The sequence below is a fragment of the Suricata suricatta genome, chromosome 11 (genome assembly GCF_006229205.1).
Source record: "Suricata suricatta isolate VVHF042 chromosome 11, meerkat_22Aug2017_6uvM2_HiC, whole genome shotgun sequence".
In the NCBI taxonomy this organism is placed as follows: domain Eukaryota; kingdom Metazoa; phylum Chordata; class Mammalia; order Carnivora; family Herpestidae; genus Suricata; species Suricata suricatta.
The window spans coordinates 20,361,704-20,385,996 of NC_043710.1; the positions used below are offsets into that span (position 1 = coordinate 20,361,704).

Genomic DNA, 24,293 nt, shown 5'->3' on the forward strand with positions numbered 1-24,293 from the left:
GGGAGTTATTTCAATATTTATGTGTTGGCAAGCTTTATTTTTAATAACTGACTCACTGATTCTGAGGAAGCTGAAAGTTTCTATTTTTTTATTTTTTGAATAATTTGATTAAAGATTTTCAATTAATTTTGAACAGAATGCAACCCAAATTTAAAGACCTTATTTTCAAAACAAGTTCAATATCACTGAGGAATACTTAAATTGCTTTTCAAAGTAATTCTTGACATGTTAAAATATTGCTAAAATCCAGCTGATGATGGGCAGAACAAAGAAAGCGCAACTCATACTGAAAAGTTTCTTAAAGCAACTTCAGCTTATTTATACACAACAGAAATTGAGTCTTTTTAAAATCTCTGTACATAAAGTAATTATACACTTTGACTAGTTATTTCAACACAATCATTAATTTATGTGCTACAAGAAATTCCAATATTTCTGGTCAATAGTTGTTGTTGCTGTTATTTTAATTTAAATAACACCAATGCTTTTACCACAATACTGTCCTCTAAAAAATTAGTATTTCGTATTTTTTATCAAAATAGAAACTAAATATTTTAGCTTCAATGTTGAGTATTTTAATAGCATTCACACTGGTATTATGTATTTAAAGAAAATGAATTTGTACAACTTTACTTGAATCCCATGAATTAAATGATAAAATTTAATCCATTACTGGAATTAACTGATTTTCTACTGAAGTATCTGATAACATTGACATACTACTTGTATCATTTAACTGTGAAGTTCTTCTGCTAATCGAATCAACAGGGTCATTTATTCCTTCACTTTTCTTATCTGCTTAAGAAAAAGTCAGTAGATGTAAATGAAAAGTCATATTTTGTGGTATTTTGTATTAATGTCCTTTCTGAAGCTGGGCATATATGTCATTTATGGCTCACTTTATTTTATTTTTCAAACTTAAAAAATTTCTTTTCAATGTTTATTTATTTTTGAGAGAGCATGAGCAGGGGAGGGGCAGAGAGAGAGGGAGACACAGATTCTGAAGCAGGATCCAGGCTCCAAGCTGTCAGCACAGAGCCTGATGCTGGGGTTGATCCCATGAACTGTGAGATCATGACCCAAGCCAAAGTTGGACTCTAACCGACTAAGCCACCAAGGCATCCCTACTTTTCAAAATCTTAATTTAAATTCTAATTAGTTAACATATAGTATCATACTGGTTTCAGTAGAGTTTAATGTTTCATCATCCAGAACTCAACACAACTGCCCTCCTTCATACCAATCACCCATTTAACCAACCACCCACCCACCTCCCCTTCATCAAACCTTAGTTTATTCTCTAGTTAAGAGTCTCTTATGGTTTGGTTCCCTTTGTAGTAGATGGTAATCAATGTCAAATGAATATTTTATTCAAGTTAAACATTTACCAACTTTTTGACTAATAGAAATTCTGGAAATAAAAAAATTGTTTAAATTATTTATTTTGAGAGAGACAGAGACAATGCAAGCAGAGAAGGGACAGAGAGAGAGGAAGAGAGAGAGAATTCCCAGCAGGCTCTACACTGCCAGCAGTTTGATGCGTGACATTATGACCTCAGCTGAGACCAAGGGTCACTTAACAGACTGAGCCACCCAGCTGCCCCTGAAAATAATTTTTTAATTGTCTATGTTATTGCTGCCAAAGGGCTATTGCAATAATAAAATAAAATTAAATGATATACCATCAAACAATAAATTAGATATCTATAGATTTACAACATTCAATAAATATGAAAAACAATTAGCAGGAACGGTAAGATTATTATACAGCTATTGATTAGACTATATAGTTACTGTTTCTTGTACATTTCTCAGGTACACGGCCACCTACAATTTCACACTGACTTGACTAACTGAGGGTCTGCCGACTTCCATCCAAAGTCATAGCACTAATCCTGTACTAAATGGCTGGTATTCAAGTGGCCAGTAGGGGGCAGTGATCAAAGACTTCTCCCACTTCTTTCTAGATCTGAAAAGTTTGCTACTTGTCCTATCATAATCACTCTATTTTATCATAAAATACCATGCATTCTACTCTTGAGAGGGACAAGTTATATTATCTGGGAAGGGAGAGTGGAAAATGGCTGATAATCTGATAGCCATGTGTTAAAGTTAGAACTGTGTTCAGTGCACTTGAGTTTTATCCATTATTGTGCAAGATCATGGCAGGAACTGGAAGTAAAATTTTAATGCAACTATTATTAATAATGCATTACTAAAAAATGAGAAACCTAAGACAAATGTCGAACTGAACAGTACTAGGCATATATTTCAGACAAACTTGGATAAATGTTCACCTATATATTATGTTTGCTGTGATTATTAATTCAAACTATGTAAACATATTGCAAAGATGGAAAAAATTTAAAAAACACAAAACAGTAACCTCATATTTATGTTAATGATATCTACTCATACTATTTCTACTGTGCCAATGTGGTTCAGATTTCAAACTTTCAGACCAGTCTGAAGCAGGTATAAAGGTAAGAATGTATCAGTGAGTCTGCTGGAATGGAATCAAAATCTGACTCTGCCAACCCTTTGCTCTGTGACCATTGTCACAGAAACTATTTCTCTGAAATGTAGTAGTAAGGGAATGATAATGCCATCATTAAAGAGGTTTCATAAGAATAGCATAAGTGAATGTTAATGAAATTTTAATATCATTGTATTAGTTTAATAATTTATTTTTCCTCTGCATGCCCCTCTTCCTTCACTTTTATATCAGGAGTGTGATGCTACCCATCCAAGTGCCTTAGAAAGACTAAACAGCCCCATGTGAGCCTCCACACTGACATGCAGTGTCTGCTTGGAATTCTTCCTCTCCTCTCCCCGCCCATCCCCTACTTGCTCTCTTTGTCTATCAAAATGAATAAACAAAGTTAAAGAATTTTTTTGAAAAGAAAAATGAAGTTAGAAGCAGTGGCTATCTATATGAAATATTTCTTATCTATTTTGCTGGAATGGGAACCTATTTAAGTGCTGGCAAAAGTATTTGTAATCAATCCGTACCGAACATAATAGTTGGTAGATTTGAGGAAAAATGACACTGTTTAAAGGTCTAATTGTATATTATAGATTCTGGAATCCCAGGGTAGTCTCAGCAATGTCTGGGACCCTTTTATTTTTCCTCCAATTGTGGGCATGAAGAGTTAGGAGGCCAGTTTAGGGAAGGAAAATAGTGTGTGTTGAAATATCATAGTGTGATCTTTTGAAGATGCTAGGATTCAAAAAAGCGTAAAGTAACAATTCCTTTATGTTTCTCTGGAGATTGATGTTTGTTGGACCTAAATGACCTTGTAACATGAATAGTAAGTGAATTACCAGAAAAGGAAAGATGTCACAAAATTATTAAGTAAAATAACTTGATGCCAAAACAAGGGTTATAAATATGTCATTCATAGAAGAAGAACAACCCTGAAATGTCATTACATATGTGAAAAATTTCACAACTCTGCTGATCTAGGAATGGCAAACCTGAGACAAACAAAAATGAAATGCACAAATATGACACACCATTTCCCACCCATCAGAGAAGCAAAAATAAAGTTTAACAGTAGCAAGTGTTGGTAAAGATGTGGGGAAATGGAATCACAAAGTGATGTTAACACTTCGGAAAGCTATTTGACAATGCTTAGTAAAATTGATAATGTGCAAACCCTGTGAGTAAGGTTTCTATTTCTGGGCTCATATCCCACAGAAATTCTCTAACTTGCATAACAGAATACCCATGTGAGATATTTGTGGAAACATTGTTAACAATAGCAAAACACTAAAACTGACCAAAATCTGATACTGAAATGCTGAAAAAATGAAACATGATACATTACACAATTCAATACTTGACATGCATTAAAAGGAATGAATTAGGCTTTATAACATACATCATCTCGAAAATAAGTTTTGAATGAAATGGCAATTTGACGAATGATGCATCAAATAAGGATATTTACCAATTAAAAACCCTATATAACACTATAAATGAACTTACATAAATGGGTGTTGCCTCTCTACTTACCAGTATATATCTATCAGGAATCATTATGCAGTCATAAATGTATCCATCTTTCTATCAGTCCACAGATACAGCCATCTGCATTTTTTTTAACAGACTAGCATAACACCTAGCATAAACCATGTTTATAAATTGCCTGGAATGGGATGTAATGATAAAGGAAAACACATTTTAATTTTATCCATAATATATATCTTTTTGCAATTAGAAAAATAGACACAGCAAATTTCACAACAGTAATGAGTGTCTATTATAGATGCACATACCATTATAAGTCATATCATTCTTCTTTTTATTTAAATCTTCCTTATTTTCTAAAAACAATGCTCTAAATGAAAGAAATTAATATATGTAATGCTGAATTTTAGCCCTTGAAATCTGAATATATTTTTATTGACTAGAGAAGGCAAATATGGTCGTGTGTGCAGCATCTGCAATGAGCTAATGGAACATTTCCTAAGGGAATGGAACTTGGCATTTGTCCAGAGGACCTAGATCTACACAAATCTTGCCCTGTTAATTCTGTCTGCAGTGAGAGAAGTGGCTCTAAGAAATAAAGCAATTAGCAGAAGAGAACTCAAGAAATCATCCAGGATGATACTGTCATTTGAGTGATGAAGAAACTGAAGTCCAGACAGCAGAAGGAACTTGGCAAAAATGACATTGCCAATCCGTTCTCTGGACTTCCAGGTAAGCACACCACACAGAATTATAGGTATTGTCTGTTAGGAACCCAAATACTTATTCCTATTCCAGTGACTTTTGTTTCTGGGCAAAAGCAATGAAGTCAGTGGCAATACTACTTAACCATTCCTGTATTCTGCCCTGAGCCAAATAGCCTGGGTGGGGACACCTGCAGGGATCTACCTCAAGGTCTGAGCTTCTATCTATCAGCTGCCAGATCCACCCATGGGAGCCCTCCCCCAGCCCCACCCCCATTCCCTACATCCCCATGCCAGCTGTGTCTCTTATGGCTTTGGTTTCACTCTCATTGATTTTGGGAAAGCTCAATGGGCAAAGTTTCTTCTTGAGAGAAGCAATTTTGCAGGGTTTGGGAGGCTTGGAATGGGCTTATTAATAAAGGCTGGAATTAATTAAGAGACGGTCAAGGGAGTTTAAACACCTATTGCTCTGGAAGGACAACATGGCACCATGTGAGTGACTGTTATTGATTAAGCATTTTGATTGCCTGCTTGGATAGTCAATCAATACTAAAGAGTCAGATTCTTCAAAATATTAAACAGATGAAGACAAGGATTTTAGCTTGGGGCTTGAATGCCTAATGTTTCAGTAAAAAGTTAGGAAGAAAGCTCTTTGCATCCAGGTGGATTGCAGGAGAGTAAGTGGAGGCAGAGTGATGGATTATTGAGCTACTTGAAAAGCAATAGGTGCTGCCTGTGGCGTTTGTAATTCACTCTGGGAACACATATCCTGAGGCTTGTGGTAAGAGTACATCAGATGTAATGGGCACTTTTTCAGCATCAGAATGTAAGGGATATTTTTCTTTCAATTAAAGAAGGAAAGCAACTCCTTATTGAGGAATCTATTTCAAACGTTAAAGGAAGGTAGTAACAATTTATTGTTCTCATTTTATAATTGAAAATAGCCCAGCAATCCTAAAAATAGTGCTTCTAAGCACTGAAAGAGAGGTTTTGTCAGGGCTGAAGGATCGTGCCATTTCCACCTCCAGAGGTAAGAGGTTGCATTTATATGGTGCTTAGTAGGGACTAGGCAATGTTGACTCATTTATTTCTTACAATAAACGTCTGAGGCAGGTATTAATATCATCTTCAATTTATAGATGAGGAAAAGATCATACAAAGATTATATTGCTTAATGTCACTCAGCTGTCAATAGCAAAATTATGGTTTGAATTGGGGAAGTCTATATATCTAACCACTCAGCTAGTGATTTTTAAATCTTAACACACATGGGAATCACCCTGAGGGCTTGTTAGAACATAAAATACTGGACTTCATCTCCAGATTTAGTAGGTCTGGGGTGGGACCCAAGAATTGAATTTCTAACAAGATCCAAATTAATGCCACTACAGATGGTTTAAGACTTCGGCTTTGAGTACCACTGCACTGGACTCTATGTGCCATTTCTTGGCTCCCTAAGCTTCTATAGTATTCACACTGCAAATGGTATATATGCAGGACTCTCAGATGGCCAGTTTTTTTCAGATGTGGGATCATAATTAAATTACCCAAGCAGGGGCCACTGGGCAGCTCAGTGGTTAAAGCTGCTGACTTTGGCTCAGTTTATGATCTCCCAGTTTGTGGGTTCGAGCCCCACATGGGCTCTGTGCTGACAGCTCAGAACCTGGAGCCTGCTTTGGATTCTGCGTCTCCCTCCCTTTCTGCTTCTCACCTGTCACTCGTTCTTTCTCTCTCTCTCTCTCTCTCTCTCTCTCTCTCTCTCTCTCTCAAAAATAAATAAACGTTAAAAAATTAAATCACCCAAACATAACACCATGGAGTTTTAAAAACCTTTGGTCAGAAGAATAGGTCAAAAGGAAATACAAAAGCATCAATCAAAGGATAAGTGTGTACCCCGGTATATTCTTATATTTGAGGTCTAGAAATGACATGTGTTGTGACTAAGGCTTATCATTTGTGAATTGAGTTATGAACATAGCTGGGTGTCATTTTCTACTATTCGATAATAATTGCCCTACACTCAATTATTTGCAGATGGTCCACAAATGTATATTTTTATACCCTTGGGCTGCTTCCTTTGACTGGAATGCTCCTTCACTTCTTAATGACAAACAGACATCCTATTTACACTTCCAGGCTCTACTAAACCTCTTTTGTGAAGTGTAAAGTTTCTCCTGGTTGAGAATGACCTGAAGCGATAACTGTTCTCTAAACTCATTTGTGGCAAAAAAAAAAAAAAAAAAAAAAAAAAAAGATGAACAAGTGAGTAACTGGAGATCATCAGAATCTTATTTTTCTTATTTATCCCTCTTGGCTGCCAAATCAAGATGTCCTTATCTTAATCATTGCATTTTTCTCATTTACTCACTTCTCTCTGGACTTGGATACTGAGTGCCTTCAGTTCAGACACCAGAACAATGTAAGAAATATGTGACTGAGGACTTTGTTTAACTTTGTCCGTCGTGAGGTTCCAGGAAACAGCTGCATCACCTTGTCAAACAATTCTAAATTTCCATGAACTTCTCTATAAAGTTCAACTAATGATGGGAGGTCTCAATTACCTTTCAAGTTCAAAAACCTTCAAATGTCTGGCAAAATCAAAGCCATTGAAATGCATAGAACCCCCTAATAGAGCCTGCTTTATCCTTGAATCTTCCGTGGCCCCATTTTTATGGCCTTACAGAAACACTACCTAGCTTTGGAAGTTGATATCAAAAGAACATGAAGATGACTCCCAAATCTTCTGCAAAAAAGGATGAAGGTTGACAATGCTGCTGTTTGACTCTGAGTTAGACCATGGTCAGAGAGAAGTGACTCCTGAGATTGTAGGGAAGGAAAACGTTTCTCCTTTAGGTTCTTTGGTTTAATAAGCAAATTGACATAAGACAGATTAACAGGGATAAAAAATAACAAATTTAATTTTGCTCCTATGGAAACCCCAGAGATATGAGGCTTTCCACTAATCAGGCAATTAAGGCTTATATGCCATCCTGAGCTACAGAGAAGGGTTAGGGGTCTGGGACTTCAGAGGGAGAGAGACAACTTATAGAAAGATGAAAAGAGCAAATGTTTGCCAAATGTTTGCCATGCCACGCAGATACGTCTTTATGGTGTAAAAAGTTATTTCACATAAAAGCTCTTTTCTTGAGACAAACCTCTTGTCTAAATTACTTTAGGTAGTTAAGGGAGAAGTAAAAAGCTTTTCTTAAATCTGTTGAGCATTGGTTGTCTTCTCAAAATAATATACATGCCAAAGTAGCACAGTCTGAGGTGGCCTGACCTGAACCCCATCAAAATCTACCGCCCTCCTTCATCTTAAGGTGTATATGTTTTGGATTTGATAGACTTTAAGGTCAAAATCAGAAGGAAATTAGCTACCTCCACATCCTCTGGATGAAAGCCAGACTCCTTCATATTCTGCAAGTAATTAGGAAATTGGTAATAGACTATCCTGGAATTCAGAGGCAGGAGACTTCATAGAAAGAAGTCTTGCCCTATTAAGTATCAGTCATGGCAAACCTCAAATGCAGGTTTCACAGATAAGGGCATCTGAGGCTTCCAGTGGTCGAGAAAGCAGAGAAATGCCAGGGCTAGAATTCCAGGTTAGGTATTTCAGGTTCCAGGCTCTGTACTTGCAGTTTCCATTTGAAAAAAACAAACAAAGGAAAAACAAACAAACAAACCCGACAACGTTAAAAACAACAACAAAAAATCCCACACAGCTCAAACAGTACAGATTGTCCTGAAACACTGCATTCATCTCAGAGAACTACCTAGACTTTTAAAGATGGACCTTGTACTTAGATGATTCGGGGGCAAAATTGTATGATCTCCAGGGACTTCTTTTTAACCCTTGCTAATCCACTTAAGTAATGTCTGTTTCTGAATTCCTCTTCCACTTTGGCCTTACAGACATTTATTGTATGACTTCTATAAGTCCTCCACTGTGGGGAGTTTAGAAGAAGGTAAAGTAGTGAAAATAAGAGAAGCAATAGGGTCATACAGCCCTGTTTCAATCTTCCTTCTGCCTCTCTGAATAGCTTTGTACAAAATACTTTGTCTCTCTGATCATTATTTTCCCCTATTGATATTGTTATGTTGAAATGAAATAATATATATGAAGTACTTCTCAGATTCTTAAAAAAATGTGAATTCTACTTTTTAAAGGCAACTGCTATTATTATTCCTAATGGAAAGAGAGAAGCCTCTTTCATATTAGGCATTTTGTTTGCAGATGTAACTAGAGTATTAATAGAGGAGGAAGTGAGCAACATTTTAGGCCAGCTCCCTAGAGGGTGCAACTACTGAGAACAATTAAGCAGAGCTTTTACCCCAATGGCCAGAGAGCTCTGATTCACAGCTGTTTACTATCTCAGACACGGATTCTGACAGGGTTTAGAGAAATGAGGATTACCTGACAGAGTCTCCACCAGGGACTAGGATATCAAAAGCTGCAGCTTCTGCAATAGTGCTATTAAAACCTTGAGCCACAACTCTCTCTGGCCTGTGCTGAGCTCAGACAGTTGGCTTTATTGGCTTCTCACTAATCATGAGACTCTGTGCATGTTTTGGCTACTGTTAGCATCCTTAGTGAACTGATAAACATTCTGGTCATGGGGTAGATAATCAGCAGAGCTTGGTTCCTAAATACAAGTCCCAGGAGCTGGGTACCTACTATGTGCTACACATAACATATCACACTTGACATTTGGAATTTTCTATCCTCTTAAGGCTCTAGTCCAAAGTTGATTTATTGTTTATGGCTTTATTGTTTTTATTGTTTGTTATTGTTTATGAATTATTGCTTATGGTTCCCCAGTATGGCTCCCCAAGTTATGGCTCCTTTCACTTGGTGAAAACATAGCCTACCACTAAAGAAGTAAAGAGGCCCAGATACTCCTTTTTTCCTTCACCTTTAGGTACAGTACAGGCATATGAGCCAGGCTTGGCCAATTGGGTATTTCTGTCACTTTGAAGTGGAGCCAGTGGTACAATAAAACCTGTTCAGTACTAACAGCAAAAATGCATTCAGCATGTGTGGTACCTGTGGCATCTCAACTGATGATATCTCCCACTATTAACCGTGTTGTTCCTATGCTGGTGTGACTATAACTGTAGTACTAATCCCTTTAGCCTCCTTGACATTCTGCCTAATTTTGACTCTCTAAGAACTGAGGAGCTTTCCTCAATTCCTGATCATTCTTCATTTTATGAGCTATCCATTATGCTTTCAATAGATTATCTTTCTTCCCACATAAAGCAGATTTTTTCTCATTATTTACAATCAAGGTTGATACAAATATAGTAATATTGAAATAAGTAATCCTGAATAAAAAAAAAGAAAAGAATGTTGTGAAGGGAAATTAAAGGATGTTCCTAAGAATATAAGCCTGACAAATGAAATATATAGGTGTTTTTTCTCCTTCTAATTAGAATATTCATTTTCAACCAAAATATCTCACAGGTTCATAGAATTTATAGAGCAGAAGAAAAAGGTCATCTTATCCAAACAGCCCATTTTAAGGGAAGGTGTTCGGCCCTGAAGAGAGTGACTATAGCAAATCTATGGCAAAGCCAACTCTAGAAAATACAGAACTCCTTTTCCCTAACTATGTCCTCCTTCTGATGCAAACCTAGCTTCTTGAATCTAAGAGTGAGAAACAAATTTTAGTAGAATGAAACGTTATATGAAATGGAACGTTTTTTTCTGACCTTATAAAACTCAGTCCCACTCCAGGGTAATGAGATGACCATTGATATTATAAATAGAAACAATCTGGAAACTTTGGACTTCAGGGTGTAGGCCATGGTGATTCATGAGGGAATAGGTGAATGAATGATCTCTTAATAATGTTATTTCATTTCACATTTATATGGTGTCTTACAGCCTATTAACAATAGTAATAGGAGGAACAAAAATCTGCTTAACTGACTCCATTTCCCTTTTCTGACTCTCCAGTACTACTTCGTGACTCCCCCTTCTGTTCCAGGGCCATGCCATGCACCTAAGAGAACGTACTGCTATGTGATGTACTCTTTCAGTTACTGCAAGGTCAGCTATGAGCCCCTTGAATCCATAGTTCTGCTCCTGTTTTGTTCAGACCCCACTGATGATCTTCAAACTAATATTCTACCATCACATGATAGAGATGTGATACCTATATGTTCAGCAAATGAATAGGATGGGTGAATGTTAGGGGACAGATGGTCAGTTAAGTTGAAACGTAAAACTAATCATCATCGTCATTGACCAACCAACATGCACGTTTCTGATCATAGTGATAACATCTGGCTATCTCTCAATCCTGAGTTTTTCCTCTTTTGTTTGGTCCCCTCTAAAGTTCAGGTCTGTTCCCATTGTCCTAGGTATCCAAGATCATGCCCCTTTATATTTCAGTCTTCTGACCCTTCCCAGCCTGGTCAATTTTCATATAGCTTTCCTTGGGCCTAACTAATTCTTTATTTTCTTTTTCAATCTATTGTTAAGGCATCTACTCTATATCTTGCTTCCTGTAGGGATTTCCTTTGTCTTTTTCAACAGACTTTCTAGGTGTTTTCTCAGAAACACCTGCCTCATGCAAATCAAATCCTTTGACTTTCAAAGCTATTGTTTTTATAGGGCTCTTGACAGCCTATATTAAAAATCAAAAACTAAATCTATTTCCCTTTGTATTGCTGATGTTCTGATCTAATTCTCCTTGAGTTTTATCACAGTGTCTAGAATATAAATAAATATCTAACAAATTTGTTATAATAAACTCTTACTATCATTATTAGTAGTAGTATTTCTATTATTACTGATGAAAGAGGATGTGGCAAGTATTTAAGAATAGAGAAAAAACACAAACTCAGATTTATTGGTTCTAAAGTCCAGCAGTCATCAAAGAGAAACAGCTTGTTTTGAAAGGATTAATTTGTCAGAGGGAGGCCACATGGACTTGAGGAAATAAAGAATGTTAAGAAGCGTCTTCAGATGGCACCTGACATTGTTGCAGGATTCTTGCACTGAGGTTTTCCTGTCCAGGAAGCAACTTTATTCGTTATGCCAAGATGGGCTCAGTGGGTTCATACCTGAAAAACTGAGCCCCAGGGGCAGTGGGTGTGGCGTCTTATACAATTTTTTCTCCTTTGTCTCCCATATATGGTAACATACAGTCTGAAGGGGTGGTCTATGTTACAGAGTCTTGAAGAATGTCGTGCCTGTGCACATAGCCAGGTAGCCTTCCCTTGTCTTGAGGTTTTCACTACATTCCTTAAGAAGGGTCTCTACCACAATATAGGAGATGCTCTGTAAATGTGGACTGAATAAACAACTTTGTGCTAATGAAAGAGATTTACTAAAATACTGTCCAGTGAGGGTAAATGAGAGGTATGAGAATAACCTGAATATTTTTAACTAGTATGAGAGAAAAGTCAAGTTTCACTTACGGATTATCATAGACACACACACACACACACACACAGACGGCTTTAGCACAGACACAATAGCTCTTACTCTGAAAAATATGTGAACAAAAAAATAAATGGGAAATTGGACTACTAAAAGATAGAAGAAAAAAATAACAGACAGGGAAGAGGAAAAGGGAGATGGTAGAAGCAAAGAACTAGAGGAAATTATGTGATTAAATGGTTGCCTAGAACACTCACAAAAACAAAATCTCAGTTCTGGAAATTGGAATTTTCTAAATCACACTAATTACTTGTAGGAGTGTCTCCTCTTCTCTCCTAAACTACAAGTTCCTTAAGGCAAGCAGTAGCTTTTTAGGTTGATCTTTGTAATTTCCTTAATATATTGCATATACTGTACCCTTAATAAATTGAGCGAATGAATGCAAGAATAATCAATTAATACATGAACATACAAATAGAAGCAACTGACTAGAAAAATATAAGGAATCAATTTTTTTAGAAAGAAACTATTACCAAGAAGGGATAGCTACATGAGTAGGGCCAGAGGCCTTTTAGGTATGATCTGACTGTCTACTGCCAAGTTCTCCAGCTCAAAAAATAACTACTCCACTGCCTATCAAAAAGCTTAACGTTTTCTAATAGAATTCATTGCTTTGGCCTCAAGGGCTTTTCTGCCTTTAAGGGTTGTCTGTTAAATTACAGATATCTCTGGGATATATAAAATGTGAAGCTATCATCAGATTGAACCTCAGGGGGGATTAGTTGATGACTGGTTGTTGGGAAGGTATGTGCCTAGGAAGAAAAGAAGAGAAGAGGAAAGGACCTAGGTTACCTGAACGTTTCATATGTCTGTTGTTTTACAAACACTATCTCTGTTCATCCTAGAAAAACAAAACAACATCCAAACAAAATAGGCATAGTAGCTATTATTATTATATCAGTTTTTACAGAGAGGAGTCAAGTTTATAGAGGGCAAATTGTCAGTCTGAGATAACTCTGCCAGAAGGGAGCAGAGTTGAAATCTGAATGGAGATTTGTCAGACTATTTCCTTTCACTAGGCAGAGCTCACTTCCAAGGGCCAGGGTGAAACTCCAGGTCCTGAAACATAATAATTTTATTTAATACTGGAAATATTGTGACATTTCCCAGCTTACTTTTTAGAATGGCAACTAACCCACCTGTATTAGTGTCCTAGGGCTGCTGTGTAACAAAATACCACAAACTGAGTGGCTTCAAAGGATATGCATTTATTGGTTTACGATTCTGAAAGCTGGAAGTCTGAAATCAAGGTGTGGACAGGGCTGTGCTCCCTCTCGGGCCCCTACTAGGATTCTTCCTTGTAGGTCCCAGCTTTTAATGGCCACAGGATTCTTTGATTTGTGGCTCAGATAGGGTTTTCGGAGTGGTAGGGGGCAGAGGGGATCTGGAGCCAATGGGCAAGAAAGAATTCTTAAGATGTCTTTTGAGCAAAAATGTAATTTTATTAAAACAGGGGGACAGGACTTGTGGGCGGAAAGAGATGCACTGGGGTTGTGAGGAGTGACTGATAAATACTATATGCTATATTAAGGGAGGTTTCCCAAAGGATTTTCATCTGCTAAGGACTCATAAGATGCTGGAGGCCTAGCTAATGTCAAGCTAAGGTTGTTTTTCCCTCTAGAAAAGTATTAACTTTAAGACACTAGGGAGTTCCTGGAGGAATGTTTTAGTCTGCCTGTCTCAGGTATTTGTCAATGGGCTGCAGGTTATAAGGAAATTTAATTTTATCTGGATTTCCTTCTGGACTTTGTTCTCCACTTCAATATGAAGGGGAGGGTGACGTTGGGGCTCCAGGACACTGAGTCTATAGGTTTCTGTGGAATGAGGTTATTGATAAAACTACCTTTTTCTTATAATTTACCCTGATATTGGCAAACTGATGGAGACTCAGGTCCTGCATGCCTGTGATCTCCATCAGTTATTGGTTTTCCCCTTTCCTTTGTGCTTGGTCATCCAGGAGTGCCTGAGGAATATCACACATAAGGGGGTGGGGAGATAGGAGCTCTGGGGGTATCAGCTTGCCTTAGGCTCACTCATCAGCAGCAATACTCCAACATCGGCCCCCATCTTATTATGGCCATCATCTCTTTGTTTTTCTTTGTCTTCACAGGTGTTGTCTTTTCTGTGTTTGTTTTCTCTTCTTACAAGGAAAACAGACATATTAGATTAGAACTCACTCTATCAAATATGACTTCATTTTAACTGTTACAGAACCTGATCTAGATCACCTGGCAGAAGAACCAAGTGGCTCTCAGAGATCTTGGAAGGCAGGAGGTTAAGGCCCGAGCATAAGCAGAAGGGACAATTTATAATCTGTTACTTCCACATACTGCATTATTAGTAATTTGGCACATGTAGCAAGTAGGCTGGGAAGAAAAACCTGGAAGGGGAGTCTTTGGTCAGGGACAGGGATTTACCTATGAGTCCTGTCAACCATCTTATAACAGATTTTTCCCTATCATAACCAGATAATGTCTACAAAGAACCTGTTTCCAAATAAGGTCACATTCATAGGAATGGAAGCTGGGACTTGAATGCATATTTTGGAGGTACATAGTTCAACTTACAAGATTTATTTCACTTGATTTGTCCTGCAATAAATTATACCCACACACACACACACACACACACACACACACACACACACACATATACATACACACACACACATATGTATTTTTTTCCACCAAGTCACTCTGTTTCAGAGGAAGTAGAGAAAGAAGAAATAAAGTAGACAAAAAGGTTAGGCTTCACACTTTAAAGAAGGTGATTTTATTGTTGTTCTGGGGACAAGGGTCTCCTGTATTTGCATTCACTCCAAGGCAAGAACTCCAGAGGGATTAGTGCCTCTAAAAAGCTTGGCTGTGTTTGTTGTATGAATAAAATCTTGAACAAAGCATTTCTGGCCATATTTCTAAGCAAAACAACTGAATATGTTGCCATTTTGGAGATGAAAATGCTTTAAATGAGATTACCTTTGCATTGAATCTGGATTTCAGTTGGAGGTGATTTATCCTTTCAAATGACCTACGGATTTGCAAGGCCCTCTAGAGTAACTGACTTTCTATTGCACATTGGCTTATTTATGGTAAGCAAAACACTTTAATGACCAGAGCTAGAGCAAAAACAGTTTCAGTTTTGCAATCAAAAGGTAGTCTTCAGGAGGTATAAGACAACTTGAATTTGTTTAGCTTCTCTTTTGTTTGTTTGTTTTCATATTTGTGGTGCATAGATTTTAGAGTCTCTGACTATATTAATTCTGGCTTTATTATTCTGAGGCTAATCACTTATACTCTGGAACTTTGGGGTGCACTGTATGATACGCAATGTAGAACTTGTTTGCTATGTGGTGCTTTGTTTTTTTTTATTTTTTAAAATGCTTTTTATTTATTTTTGAGAGACAGAGAGAGACAGTGTGATCAGGGAAGGGTCAGAGAGAGAGTGAGATACAGAATCTGAAGCAGGCTCCAGGCTCTGAGCTGGCAGTCAGCACAGAGCCCAGTGTGGGGCTCGAACCCACGAAACGTGAGATCATGACCTGAGCCAAAGCCAGACGCTTAACTGGCTGAGCCACCCAGGCGCCCTGTGGTGCTTTAGATAATAATTAGTCACAGCAAATAAAGGAGGAAATTCTTACCTCTAGGAACTTACCTGTAGCTCAGCACTTTGTCTCTGCCCTATACACATTTGCCTGCACAGGTCTGATTTCTACGGCTCATATTTGAGAAGATGGTCGAAGGTCTGTCTCCTGATCAAATTCATTCTTGATATTGCTATACAGACTTTCTTGCTTTACTTCCTCTTTTGACAGAACCTTTCTCTGAGAGAATGGCACCTACTTCCAGAGAAATGTCAGCAAAATAGGCAATTAATATGAGTTGTCAGCACATCTCAGGGGCAGAGGATTATGGTGCATTATTCAAGCATAACATTAGAATTCCATCTTTAACACTGCTCATGATGGAGGGCAACTTTGCTCCTCAAAATGGAGAGTAATAGGATGAATTTAGAAAACATCCTTGTACCAGCACATACTCATATAATTTCCCGGTATAATTTCCTGGTATTTACATTTATTTAATATGTACTTTATCATTACCTTTTACTTACAATGTCTCTTCCAAGACATAAATGGCAGCAGTCAGACTTTAGGTCTTCACAAAGCTCAAAATGCAATACATGGAATATGACAGATGTGTAAATGGTTTTGAAGAGGAGAAAGCATTGACCAAAATGGCCTTAATTTTTCCCTCAGCTTGACTAAAAGTCAGATAGCTTCTTCAGGTATACATGCCCTGGTCTCCCTCTCACTCTGGTTTTGTAGAATCCAGAGGACCTAATCACAAAGATCTTTCCCACTTTTTTTTTGAACATTTACTTTAGTAAGTCTATAATTGTGAATTATTTTTCTACTCTTTTGAGAGGTAACAGTTTTTAGAAGTCTTTCACCAGTTTTTTTAATCCATGACCGTTCGAGGACTTGGGAGCCATTTCTTTGAAATAAAACTCATCAAAGAAGATAATATCCCTGTCTCCTGATCTCTGGAGGAGGTAAAATCCTTCTTGTCATTAAGGTAAACATTTACTTTTCTTTTGGTAAGGCCAGTTAACAAATCCAGATGGTCTATGATCTGTCCCGTCTACTCATTATAAAAAGCTCTCCATCATTTGTTTCTGTGAAGTTGAGTTTCAGCTGCATTTTGGTTTCTTTCTCCTATTGCAATGACTTCAACTACATCTGCCAGCATGTTAAACTTTGTTCAGGGGAATTTTTACTTTGATAGGTACATGCGCTGGAAAGTATGTCAGAAGAATGTACATCTTATGGGAGGAGTCATGAAAAATTTCAAAACACTAGAGGAACTCAAGCCAAATCTTTGACTTTTAATGAGTGATGCTTTCAGAAGGAAACTAAGGGGAAAATAAGAGAAAGTCAAATAATCAAACCTATAAAAATATCATCAATTGTTCAAACATCAATTCAATGAATGATTTTTGTCAAATGAAAAAAAAGTATCAAAGTTTTGAGTTTCTAACCATTCATAATGGATGGGTTCATGATGGAGGCTGTACTACCATAATTCCACTGCTACAAGGTTTGTTGCTCTCCTCATGGCTCTTTTCCACCTCTCCAACTAACAATCATTTTTTTATTCCTCTGCTTTTCAGTCTTTCCCTTAACCCTTCCCCATCTTCATCTCTCTCTGGATCTGTTTTCTCTTTTTTTTTTCTTCAGCCCCTCTTCTACCCTTTCTGCCAAAGAGGATGGAAAATACTGAGCAGAGAAGAAGGGGGAAGTGGGAGGAAGCTGAGTAAAAATACTAAAGTGTAATGTTCAGTAAACAGAGAAAAGATGGCACTTCCGAATAAGAATAATTCAAAAAGGCTTATAAAGAAGAACTATTACAATGATGTCGATACAAGACTAGTATCCCAAGATGAGAGTGCCACCCAGTTCTGAAAGTTAAAGAGGAGGGAGAAGTTTCTGGAATCTATAGATGAAAGAGCTGTGTGTGGAGAGCCATCTGACAGGAGCTATGACTTTTGGTCTGTGGACAGTGCCAGCAGTAGCTATTATAGTGAGATAAATATTCCAACTTGTTTCACTTTCTTTTACTTTCTTCCTAGTGGTTCCCATTGGTCTGGCCTGATCCTTCTAAAAGCCAGAGGGCAAGAGAGCCCATTGATGCCATCCCTACAGGTTAGTCTTAGGACAGAGAGGAGAATGGAAAAGAAGAAACTTGTTCCAGAAGGAAGATGTTGGCATTTATAAAAAGTAGGAAAACAGAGGTGATGGAGAAAGAAGACTAAGGGATTGAAAACCATAAAAGACATGGAGCAGCAAGGAGCAAAAAAAGGGGGGATAAAAGACAGAGAGAAGGAAAACTGAAGCATAAAACTGCATAGAGATTCTGAGAGGAATCTAACTCTGCAGCCCTACTAGAATCTGTCAAATCATTAAATAAAAATTCTTATAAACATTATTGATAGAAACAAAGAAGAAATACATCTTTATTTAAAAATTTTTTTAATGTTTGATTTATTTTTGAGACTGAGAGAGACAGAGCATGAGAGGGGGAGGGACAGAGAGATAGGGAGACACAGAATCTGAAGACAGGCTCTAGGCTCTGAAATCATGACCTGAGCTGAAGTTGGAGACTTAACCGATTGAGCCACCCAGGTACCCTGAAATACGTCTTTAGAAAGTGGGTATCTTTTGGTGAATATGGCATATTGTCATTGACAAATTGATCTTTTGGCAAATGGAACAAGCTTTCAGTAAATTGATTTTCTTCACATTGGATTGTTTCTGAGTTGTATAATTAGAGAAATTTTGGGAATAGTAAGTTTGGTTTGGCTGGATATTTAGTATCTGACAGGAGATGTGGTATGTTATAAAGGGAGTTTGGGGCCCATGTCAGTTAGAGGCTATCAGCTTCTGAGTACCTGATCCATGCACAGCCTCACTACTTTGATTATAGCTGATTAGATCAACAGTAAGTACAGAACTTAAACAATTTTATTAATAATAATAGCTAGTATGTATTGAGTGTGTTCTCTGAGTCAGGTACGATGCTGTTTTATACATATATTTCTTCTTCATTTAATTCACAGAATGACCAGCCTTATTATTTTCAGTTAGCTTCCTCCATCCAGACCCATCCTCCTACTCTGTCACCCAGGTGACTGACTTCCACAGATTTCATTCTTTGTCCGAAATTCTGGTTGGGTTTGACCAGTGAGAATCACTGGCAGGAGATGGAACAGTGGAAGAAGAATTCAGAGAGGTGGGCTTCGGGGACCCTGCCCCCAAATGACCTTCCCACCTTTGTTGTAACAGCAGGCTTCTGCCAGTTGTTATGATGTGTCTACTCATCCAAACCTTGAAACCCTCAACCTAGCTAGCTCTGGTTACAACATCCCCTAAAGGTCAGAATAGGAAATGGAGTGGTAAAATAAAGCCTTGTCATCATTTTTAGCCCCTGGGTGCTTCCCCATTCTCTGCTATTTCCTTAACCTCGCCCATACCTTCTGCATGTAGTCGCTTTATAAACCGCCCCTTTGAGTGTACAGTTTACTTCCTCCCAGCATCTCAAAAGATACATAACCCAATTAGGAATATACTCTATAAACCTTATTTTACATATGAGAAAATCAATGGCTAGAAGTTCAATGTTGTTTTCCTCAGACTTTGCTGCTAGTACATGATAGCGCTCAAATTCAATGATAGGTAAATGTATTAGCCTTCAGAATCTTCTATAATAATCCTTATCCTACATTTCTTCTCAACAATCAGGTTTTGAAGTATGGGATTCATCACCATTCCACCTGACTATCAACTATCCACCAGGCACATGCGACTAGTAAGTAGCTAGCATCATTTTGTTGAAATGATAATACTTTAGATATAATTTAGATATAATAGTATATCTGTTTCTTTTTTCTTTTTAAAAGATGAAGTTCCTAAAATTTTTAAAGCACATACGTGGCTTGTATTATACTTTTATTGGACAGCATTGAAAGGCAACCTGTAGCCTTTGCAGTGGGTTGGCATGGTGACTATCCTCTCAAGTATGAATAGTCCAAATTAGACAGAAATTTCATCAACTACATCCTGTCTCAGAGAGTGTGGTGTGCATGATGTGCAGAACATAACAGAATTATGTAGTAAAAATGAAAGTCAAAAGACACACAAAGAGAAGATGATAAGCAAATGTGGGAGTAATTGTGAATTACTAAATGCATGAACAAGCACCATCCCTGCAGTAGAGGGAGCAAAGAGAACTTAGTTGGTAGAGTTTGATTAGCAGAAACAGATACAGAGATGAGTAACTCACCATGAATGATGAGAACAGTATTAGATTAGATTGATTGCCCAAGTAGGAGAAAAGATAACGTTTTGTTAATAAAATTAACTGAAAAAAACCTGCATTTTGTTCCTGAACCATATTCTGATTCTCTATAAAGCCTGATTTTTCAGGAAACCAACACTGATTTCTACCGTATTTTCTTCGTATATATTCTCACTCACAAGCCCCAGTGATTAATGGGCCCTCATTATCTGTTCTATTTTAAGAGACCCTAAATAACTTAGAATTATATGACAGAGGGACTTAAATGCAATAACCTATTAAGGGGTTACGAGTTTGCGGTTCCATTCTAATTCTGATGCCAATTGCCAGTTGGGGGCTCTCCAAGACCACTGTCCAATTTGGTAATTTTCTAGACAGACTTACAGAACTCACTGAAAGCAGACAGTGCTTCCCTCTCCCAGCAAAGATGTGCAACATGCGTGGAGTATTACCAGCCATGGAAGTTCAAGTAGGGGTTTAGAGCCTAAGCTGACCAGCACAGTCCTACCCACCCTCACTCCTGCCATAAATTACATTGTTAGCATAGATTCTCTGGTGTGGCCTGAGGTCTTCAGGTAAACAAAGACCCTCTTATGGGGCAGTATACCAAGGGCTCAGAGATGATCTCTTGGAAGTCAGGACGAAAGGCCAAACATTTCTATGGAACAAGTTAATACTTTACTGCACAGAGGACCTTGAGTACAATGACATCTCTCTGCACTCACTGGGAGAAGTGGTGGGGGAATCATTGAGTAATCGCTTTTCCTCAATGCCAATATTGATATGGAAAGATAAGAATAAAAGAATGCTTTTAATCTGCTGTGTTTTCTTCTATGTATTTTCTTTTCCCCTTTATTTTATCCTTATGCCCCTCTTCTTATCTCTATTTCCCTTTTGTTGATACTGTATCCCTTCAGTAACCTTGAACTCTTGGTGGTGACCCAGTAATTTATGCAAAGACCAAGCTTTGTCTTCCTTGCAGAGTCTTAGAAAAAGCTTTTATCTTGTGCTTTTGACCAATATTATAAGAGGGAACATAACCTTTCAACTGCAGCTCAAAGACATAAATTTTTCCATTTATATTAGTTGATTCCTTTTCTAATAATGGCAATTTCTCTTCCCTGAAGATTCATGATATCTGAAGAGATGGACAAATCCTTCTCTCCAATTACATAATATTTTATCAAGGAAATCATCCAGTGATATAAAACAATCAGTAGAATATAATCTTTTAATCAGAATATTTTTGACTTTTAGACTCCAGATATTTTGTGTTGAGTTGGAAATATCCCCCCTGCCCCAAGTTTCAGAGACAATGGAGAATGTGACCAATAAAGAAGTCTCCTATACTCTACATAACAAATAATAGGAAGGAAAAACAGTAATGAAAAGCTATCACTCAGCCCATAAGATATTCTGATATAAAAGACAATACAGAATAGCACTGCGGTTGATAGATAATGAAAAAGGGAAATGAGTGAAACAAGGAGTCTGGAAAAATGGGAGCCCCCCAAAATAAGAGAGACTAAGGTAAGCACTGCACTGCTATCTTATGCTATGGTAGGACCACCTTTTTGAGGTTTTCTTGTCTCTTTATCCTTCCTTCATTTTAAAGTTATAAACTCATGCAATGTGGCCATTAATAGTGCTTATGAACCATTACTTCCTTGTCACTTTCTAGCTGTCAGATTGAATTATATTTCTTAGCCTCTCTTGTTTGTGTAGGGCAAATGACAGTCCTAGACAGTGAGTATTGAGCAAAAGTAATATGTATCACTTTCAGCAGGAGAATTTAATTGCTTGTGCAAAGATCCTCCAGAGTTTTCTTTTTCCTTCTTATAAGATTTGATTTCCAAACAATGTTTCCTGAATCAGCATGGAATGCAGTGACAGTGAGCAGAGTGAGCACCCAGCCAACCAGAGATTGACGGGTAGTGTAAATATTTTGTTGTTGTTTCATGTCAGTGACGTTTGGTGTTTCTGCAGCAGTGTAATGTAGCCTGCTTTCACGGACACTCACAGTTCTGAGAAATTATAAGCAAATTGAACCTAGCAGGCATTACAAATAAAAGTCATTCTTTTTTCTAACATGTAACCCATTTTAATTTTTTAAATGTTTATTTACTTATTTTGAATGCAAGAGAGGGAGAGAGAGAGAGAGAGAGAATGTGTGGGAGAGAGAGAGAATCAGAGAGAGAATGAGCAGGGTAGGGGCAAGGAGCCCATTCTGGGGCTCCACCTCAAAACCAGATGATAATCTGAGTGGAATTCAAGAGTTAGATGCTTAACTGACTGAACCACTCATTTAACCCCATTTAATATGAAACTGGACACTGTCTGCTTACACACTTTAGAACTCTGGCAATGGTTTTTCAAATTATGCTGACTGCAGTTTGTAAGGAAGAAATGTGCATCCTGTCTTATTGGAGTGGACTCCAAAATTACTGTGGCTCTAAAATGACACTATTCTGTATATTACCAGGGACGACTAGAAGGTTTGGAGGTATGGTCTGTATATATAACGGAAGCATTTCAAGCATCCAGGAGAGGGAGTCGTTTAGGGTGAATTAAAGCGTTATTGGATGTTTACGTTTATTGCAGAATGAGTGTGGATGGGTTCCTAACATTGTCCACCTTCCATCAGCTTCGGAATGCTGTCTTAGGACTTTATTTTACATTTTTTTCCCCACTAATACTCTTGCATTATGATTTTGCAACATATCTTAAACCGGCCTGGTATTTAACTTGTTTATACCTTTCACTTATAATTAGTAGTGACCGATGGTGGCTAGCGGCCATTCTTGTACATATTCAGTGGCTGGTCTTTGATGGGAAGTCCCTTCCTTTTTCGAGAAACAGCCCTCAAAGCTGAGGTCTCAGCTGGTGACTCAGGCTAAGAGAAGAGAGGTAATGTAACCGGTAATGGTACACATCTCTTAACTCCAGAAACGCTTACAGCGCCACCAAAGCTTTGGGCAAGAAACGGTGTGTGTGCGTGTGCCTTTAATAGGAATCTATCAACAAGGTAGAATTCATGACGCTTCTGTGCTGTTTGATCTCAGATAATGGGAGTTCCCTTTCAACCTGTGTAGTCATCCAGTGAAATATTTAAACAGCTCCATATATAATTTTTTGCTGTCAAACTTAGAAGGCATCGGTTACCACAGTTTTATATTTGTAGATGCCAAGGGGAAAATCTGCAAATGCATTACTGCTGAAACAGGTCTCTTTTAAGGCTCCCAGGGTCTCAATATTGTGACCCAAATCAGGCATGTGATGAGTAATAATGATAAACTGTAGACTTAGCAGGTGAGCTTTGAAACATACTACATGATTAATGACAGAATTCCTGGGATTGGTGGAAAATGCCTTTATTAAGGGACTGTCAAACAGCCCAGGGGCCATATGTATATTATGTCTGTTTACAACACTATCTAAAAGCCCACTTGTTGAGTTAAAAGCAATTGTTAGAAGTACATGAGCAAGTAAACAATAGATTAATTATTAGGGTGAGTTTTCCCATGGCAGACAGAGGTCCTGATCTCAATGGTATCATTTTCTAACACTAAGGCATGAAGCTAGTTCATTCATTTACCAAATATTTACTAAGCGCCTATTATGTATGACATTTTTTTTTCCTTAGACACTGGGAGTACTCCGTGGAACCAAACAGACAAATAAGCAAGAGGCATGCTTCCTGCTCTCACTAAGCCTATGGACTAATACACGGGAAACAACACCTGTCAAAGAATCAGCAAATAAACGGATGGTCTCAACTGCAACAAACATTACCAAGAATGTTATATTATGGGAGGAACTGCCCTATCTGGAAACTTCTCTGTAAAACATGGATGATAAATATATATATATGTATATATATATTTAGCATTTTTAATTTTTTATTTATTTTTGAAAGAGAGAGAGACAGAGCATAAGTGAGATCATGGCCTGAGCCAAAGTTAAACAGTTAACCAACTGAGCCACCCAGGCACCCCAAGAGATAATATATTTTAAATAATTTTTTATGTTTTTTTATTTATTTTTGAGAGAGAGAGAGAGAGAGAGCGCAAGCATGAGCAGGGGAGGGTCAGAGAGAGAGAGAGGGGACACAATTTGAAGACAGGCTCCAGGCTCTGAGCTAGCTGTCAGCACAGAGCCTGATGTAGGGCTCGAACTCACCAACTGAGAGATCATGGCCTGAGCCAAAGTTGGACCGTTAACCAACTGAGCCACCCAGGTGCCCCAAGAGATAATATATTTTAAACAGTGGACATAAAGTAAGCATGCCATACATTTTTCTCTCCCTTTCTGTT

At 37.8% G+C, this 24,293-nt stretch overlaps 1 long non-coding RNA gene across 2 annotated transcripts; it reads left to right on the forward strand.

Moving 5' to 3' along the window:
- Window positions 1-4,569: 4,569 nt before the first annotated feature.
- LOC115272342 lies at window positions 4,570-23,825 on the forward strand. Of its 2 annotated transcripts, XR_003900382.1 has the most exons (5): window positions 4,570-4,705; window positions 17,756-17,828; window positions 19,425-19,491; window positions 21,824-21,911; window positions 23,624-23,825. It is a non-coding gene; the product is annotated as an uncharacterized LOC115272342 (long non-coding RNA). The 2 variants fall into 2 exon arrangements; XR_003900381.1 differs by lacking the exon at window positions 4,570-4,705 and having other exon boundaries at window positions 17,666-17,828.
- The last annotated feature ends 468 nt before the right edge of the window (window positions 23,826-24,293 follow it).